A 5,940-nucleotide genomic window follows, 5' to 3' on the forward strand; every position below is an offset into this window, starting at 1 on the left:
CAGGTAAACCATTCAGAATATGCAAAATAATATCGTCACGAGAAATCGGTGCGCCAGCATTGGCAAGCTGATCAGAGAGTTGCCTAATATTTTGAATATAGGCTGTGATGGACATATTCTCCTTGGAAGCTTTAGAAAGGCTTTCACGGAGACTCATCAAGTGAGAATGATTTAGGGTGGCATACATGCTTTTAAGGGTATACCAGACCTCATATGAGGTTTTGGCCGAGATTACAAAAGGAACTATCTCGGGCGACAAAGTAGAGACAAGGGCACTGCGTAGCAAGCGATCTTGTCGTGTCCATAGGGATGTTTTTGGGTGATCATCTGGTTTTGTGGTAACATAGGATTCAAAGTCATAAGCAACAAGAAGAGAATCCCATTGAGTATGCCAAGAGTAGTAATTGGTGGAGGTGAGTTTGATTGGGGCAAGAGCTGTGGTATTAATTAAGAGAATTTGGGTTGGGTTAGAGGAATCTATTACTGGTATGGCTGAGATAAGAGAAGAATTTGAGGTGTTATTAACAGTTTCGTTGGACATTTCTGGTTGTGACAGCAGAAAAAAAAAAAATAGCCGTATGGCGGATGGCTCGAATACCATATAAAAGATATGAGTGATGGTAAAGACCCCTACCATATTATTGATTATAGAAGCCTATTTATACAGTGGCTACATGAGTACAATGAAGGAAAGAAGCAAGGAATCAGGGATATTATTTACAGAGATCAATATATAAGGAATACTATTAATAGAGCAAGATATCAGGAGAAACTATAGCAATCATGTATTGACTGAATCTCTGCTGGAAGATATTTTCCTATTACACCCCTCCATGCCCCCTCCAATTTTATTATGTTTTAAAAAGTTATTAATTTTTTTTTGGTTTTCTATACCACCAAACACCCCCACCCTAAAAAACAAATTTAATTATTAAAAAAAAAAGCTTTTTAAAGTTAATTTCTTTTGATTTTTTACACCACCCACTTCCATTGCGACCCTCCACCCACCCCCACCCCCCACCCACACCTCCCGACCACCACCCAACAACAATAACCAAAATTAGAAGTGTGATCCCACAAGTGGAGTCTAGGAGGGTAGGATGTACGCAGACCAACACTCCACCCTCCCTCCAAATAAATTTTAATTGTCTTTAAAAGGTTTTTTTTGTTTTCTAACCCAAAACGACCCCCTCCCCCATCCTCCTGACCCCTAGCCCCTCCCGAATTTTCTACTTCATATATTTTATTTTTTATTTTCTAAAAAATGAGAAATTTGCGTTGTTAAATTTGGTGTGGGTTGGGGTAAGAAAAAAATTCCCATTTTTTATAATTTTTTTTATAAAAGTAAAATAAAATATGTTAATAGAAAATTTGGGAGGGGGTGGGTGGGGGGTTGGGTGAAGTGGTGGTGTCGGGTGGGGGTAGCCGGGTACACTACAAGAAATTAGGCCTATGACGACATTTTATAAATGTCATATTAAGTGCCATAAATGTCGCAAAATCACTTAACGACATTTATTTTACACTTAGTACAAATGTCGTATATTTGTATGTCGGGAATTTTCGACATTTATTTACGACTTTTTTGAAATGTCACATTAAATTTTCCAACACTTAGATTAATGTCGGCAAAATAGTTAGTAACATTTATTTACGACTTTTAGTAAATGTCACATGTTTTGAGTTTTAACTCAATTTAATTGCGACATATAAAGAAATGTCAAGAAATCATACCCATCATTGCTACACATAAAGAAATGTCATAATATCATCCCTAGTCAATAGCTCTTTCATTTTATTTTTATATACTAAAAAAACCTACTCTAATACCATAATCATTCAAATAATTTCGATATACAAGTCATACACTACAAAAGAATTTTGAATTGAAATAAAAGAATCACTCGACAAACTATATTTTTATAAATCTCATAACACCATTAAATAATGTTTCTCAAGAAATACAAAATTCTCCTATCATGCTAAGATTGCTAACTACATACTATGAATAAACTCTAATGGTGACTAGTGACTACAAGAACATTGATTGATTGATGGTCACTTGGCGAGCCTTCATACGAAGCAGCAATTGGAATCTCTATGGCGAGCCTTCCCACTCTAAGACTTCTCTTCTTGACTCTTATTTTTGCATGGAACTTCTGATGAAGATGAAAAAGTGCTATGACATCAAACCAAACATAAAGGTGCATATTAGAAATGGCAAAATACATCAAAACCCCCCTGAACTATACCCGAAAAGTCGATATCACACCTAAACTATACGGGCGACCTATTACACACACCGAACATTTAAAAGTGATATTAATACCACCCGACAAAATATGTGGCACAAATTATAAAAATAATTGAAAAATAAGCGCGTTTTAATTAAAATTTATTTATTATTTTCTTTTTTTAATTACAAAATATATATTTTTATAATCCCCACCCACCCTATCCCCACCCTTCCACCCGACCCAACCCTCTTCTTCATCCCCAACCTATGCCACCCTCATCTTCTTCATCCCCCAACCCAACCAACCCCCACTCCATCTTCATGCCCCTCCCCCTTCTCTTCATCCCCTGTTTTTTTTTTTTTATTATTCTCTCTCTCCGTTCATGCCACCACGCCGCCGCCCCATTGTGGTGTTTTTTTTTTTTTTTGAAATTCTTTGAAGGAGCAGGTCGTGCAACCCTTCTTCAAATTTGAAGGCATTCGTGCAATTTCTTCATTGTTGTTAAACAATGAAGAAAATTTTCCATTTGAAGGGCGATGCGTGCAATGAAAATTTCCCATTTGAAGGGCAGTTCGTGCAATATCTTCATTGTTGTTAAAAGTTCATTTGAAGGGCAATTCGTGCAATTTCTTCATTGTAGTTACGCATTGTTTCTTAATCTTGGATAAATTTGAGTGTAAGTGGGACGAAAATACTTCTGGATTTGTTCAATTCTGGTGAAATGGAGAAAAAGAAGATGAAGGATTTTGGGAGTGGCGTTAGAGGAGAAGAAGTCGTGGTGGTGGTGGTGGAATGGGAGTGGAGGAAATGAAGATGAAAAAGAAGGGGCGGGGGGCATGCTTAATGGAGATGAAGTGAAAAGGGAAAAACTTTTTAAAAAACTTCATCTCCATGGGAGATGAAGTGAAGAAACAAACAGGGGAAGGCACAGTGAAGAAGACACAATGAAAAGGGAAAAAGTTTTTTAAAACGTGGGGCCCACAAATAAATAAGTAAGAGAAAAAAGCAAATAACGTGTTGCTGACGTGTCGCGCGCGTGTGAAACACCTCCACACATGAGACTGGTTAAATGTCCGTGAGGGGGTAAATAATATCACTTTTTTATATTTCAGGTGTGTAATAGGTCGTCCGTATAGTTTAGGTGTGATATCGACTTTTCGTGTATAGTTCAGGGGGGTTTTGATGTATTTTGCCTATTAGAAATTAAAAAAATATGATTAAAAAAATAGCAAAATCAAACTCCAAGGAGCCCACCTATTTTTCCAACCACATGGTCCTTAACATAGAAAACTAGAATTGAATATTACCTGAAATCAATTAAGGCTGGATATAAGTTTGACAAAACTTGAAATAGTCAAATGTTTTAGATCCCAAAATTCACGGTTTAAAAAAGTAAAAAAAAAAAAAATGGAACTCAAAATGCAATGTGAATCCTAAATCTCACAGATGAGTATTACCTTAACATCCACAACAATATGATTCAACGCAAAGAACCATATTATGCAATTCATCTAATTCATCTCTTTCAAGATTCCACTTTGTAAAACCTACAAAAGAAAAAGTAAATAAAAAGAGTAACTAACGTACATAAAATTCAAGCACAAGAGAGAGAAAGATAAGAAAGAGAGAGAAAAGAGAGAGAGAGAGAGAGAGAGAGAGAAGTTAGAGAGAGAGAGAGACGTAAAGGGAATTGAGGGAAGGGTTTCAGTTTTTATTTCGTGGGGAGGGGGAATTAGTATATGGTTGGGCTTTAAATTTTTAGGGGGGAAGATTTGGTCTTTAGGGATTTTCCAAATTTTTGGGGGAAAGTTTGAGTCCAAATGAAAAAGAATTTCTCTTATTAAAGTACATAGAATAATAAAAAGTGCTCCTATTACTATTACTGTACTTCAATTTTTTTCTTTTTTTATTATTAGAATAATAGTAACTTGTACTCCTATTTAATGTTGTCCTTACAAAATCAATTACTTTAAAACGAGCTTAAATAAAGTTCAGATGTATAAAAAAATGAATAGAATAAATATGACTATTGATCTGACATCTAAATTCTGTTTTAAAATATATACAAATACAAAAAGAAAAAATATGAAGTGATATAATTTCTAAAGAAAAATATACACATTTTATATAACAAGAATAAACAAAAAAATAAAAAAAATGTACTTCATAAAGTTAATAATGAAATTGTTACGAATAAATCAAAATGAGGAAGGTTAATGAAATATTGTAAAGTATATGAGAATTTTGTATTATGAAGCGAAATATGAGTAGGATTCAGTAATCGTCACAAATTATATAAATCATGTTGATTTGCATACCTCAAATAAAACTACCACAAAAAGAGTTATTTTGTGGCAATTAACATAAACGTCACAAAATGAATTAATATTGGGTTTCGCCGAGTGTATTGATTTTGCGCGTCGTCTCTTAAAAAATTATTTATTAAATATTTCTATTATCAAGTTGTACATATTAATTTTTTTTCGAAAGAACGCCAGCTGCGAAACCACTCTTCAAACCAACACTGACATTGAGATACGAAAGTTAGGGGAGCGCATGAGATTAGATACCCTATAATCGCACAATAACTAGATTGATACGAACATCATGAATTGTCCTGTAGTAAAATCAATTATCATCGATACTTTTTTCTCGGTTCTTTCCTCCACAACCAAAGTTGGGAGGAGGAAAAGATAAGAGAACCTTGTCGAGAATGGTAAAAAAGATCATAATAGAGTCCGACCACAACAATAATTAAGAAACAATAATGCATAAATAAATTAAACCATAATTTGAAAACAATTGATATTATTTAAACATTATCCGCAATTACGCCTATTCGAATACTAGTTACTTAAAAGAGCACAAATGTTCACTAGGTTTCACTTTCTTATTAGTAGAAATATTAACTAGTTCTATTAATATAATTGCATAATTTAATTTTGACTAACTTAAACAAATAATTAAGCCACATTTTTAGTTCTAAACTCATTTTTTTATATATTATATAATTACTAATTTATGCATCCAATATTTTTTTTTTATCTAGAGTTATATACAAAGAGTAATGAAATAATTTAAAAAGATTTAGATTTCCAACATTAGGTGTAAATATCGGTAATTAAAACTAATAATATGACATTGAAACAAATGTCAAAATATTTTTGACATTTGTATCAAATGTCATTGTTTTAATGACATTTTACGCCAAACGTCGTTGTTTTAACGACATTTTATGCCAAATGTCATTGTTTTAACGACATTTGGCGCCAAATGTCATTATTTTACGACATTTTTTTATCATATGTCGTTATTTTTATGACATTTATTCATAAATGTCGTGAAATTCCCCTTTTCCCAACATTTATTTCTAGTGTCACTAAATAAATGTCGTCGTATCTCCACTTTCTTGTAGTGGTAGGTGAAGATGAAGTGCGTTTGAGGTTGGTGGTTCGGTGGGCGTAGGTGCTTGGGGTGGGGTGGCGTGGGTGTGGGTGGTGGGGTGGGGTTGGTGGGCATTGGGTAGGTATTTTCCGAAAAATATTTTCTACTAATGAGAAAATAAGTAAGTAATTCACTTATTTTCCAAGAATACATTTCCCGGGAAAACATTTTCGTCCATATCGAACAAGCCCTAAGTGAACACTTTTTATGCAAAGGGAGTATCTTTTTTCTTCTTTTTGTGTACTTTTTCTCTCTCATT

The 5,940-nt window shown here is 33.9% G+C and overlaps 1 long non-coding RNA gene across 1 annotated transcript; it reads right to left on the reverse strand.

Annotated features, from left to right (window-relative positions):
* Positions 1-1,905: 1,905 nt before the first annotated feature.
* LOC132040863 (uncharacterized) lies at positions 1,906-3,848 on the reverse strand. The gene is made up of 3 exons (XR_009410799.1): positions 3,695-3,848; positions 3,492-3,544; positions 1,906-2,179 (listed from the first exon to the last, which is right to left on the reverse strand). It is a non-coding gene; the product is annotated as an uncharacterized LOC132040863 (long non-coding RNA).
* Positions 3,849-5,940: the final 2,092 nt, after the last annotated feature.

The sequence above is a fragment of the Lycium ferocissimum genome, chromosome 12 (genome assembly GCF_029784015.1).
Source record: "Lycium ferocissimum isolate CSIRO_LF1 chromosome 12, AGI_CSIRO_Lferr_CH_V1, whole genome shotgun sequence".
Classification (NCBI taxonomy): Eukaryota; Viridiplantae; Streptophyta; class Magnoliopsida; order Solanales; family Solanaceae; genus Lycium; species Lycium ferocissimum.